This window comes from Octopus bimaculoides, chromosome 19, assembly GCF_001194135.2.
Source record: "Octopus bimaculoides isolate UCB-OBI-ISO-001 chromosome 19, ASM119413v2, whole genome shotgun sequence".
Classification (NCBI taxonomy): domain Eukaryota; kingdom Metazoa; phylum Mollusca; class Cephalopoda; order Octopoda; family Octopodidae; genus Octopus; species Octopus bimaculoides.
In genome coordinates this window covers 46929126-46929639 of record NC_068999.1, presented here as the reverse complement: position 1 = coordinate 46929639, position 514 = coordinate 46929126, and the positions used below count along the sequence as shown (strand labels likewise).

At 27.0% G+C, this 514-nt stretch overlaps 1 long non-coding RNA gene across 1 annotated transcript in view; it reads right to left on the bottom strand.

Moving 5' to 3' along the window:
• LOC106879786 (uncharacterized) overlaps window positions 1-514 on the bottom strand; it is a 28060-nt gene that overhangs the window by 861 nt on the left and 26685 nt on the right. The window contains exon 2 of the long non-coding RNA XR_001410667.2: window positions 334-376. This is a non-coding gene — a long non-coding RNA (uncharacterized LOC106879786). The remainder of the gene's footprint in view (window positions 1-333; window positions 377-514) is intronic.

The window sequence follows — 514 nt, the reverse complement described above, 5'->3', positions numbered from 1 at the left end:
AATGCTGCTAATCATTTTGCTAATGATTCTGCCAGCTGCTGCCTTAATAATAATAATAATAATAATAATAATAATAATAATAATAATAATAATAATAATAATAATAATAGCTGAAGAAGATTGAAATAGAACGCTCGGTAGGGCACCTACAGAAAGTTTGTCTCGTAGCGACAGCAAGGATTATCAGGAGGGTTCTAAGCAATTGCCCCTTCCTGGGCAATCCGTCCAACCCATGCCAGCATGAACAACGGACATTAAATGATGATGATGATGATACAATGTTATATAATCAATACTTTCATAACTGATATAATTAATATTTAAATTAAATACCTTGGATGTTGTCTAGGTTTTTGAATCCTTTCTTTATGTCTCTCTGAAAAAAAATAAGGAAATAATAATGATAATAATAATAATAATAATGATAATAATAATAATAATAATAATAATAATAATAATAATAATAATAATAATAATAATCCTTTCTACTATAGACACATTGGCCTGAAATTTG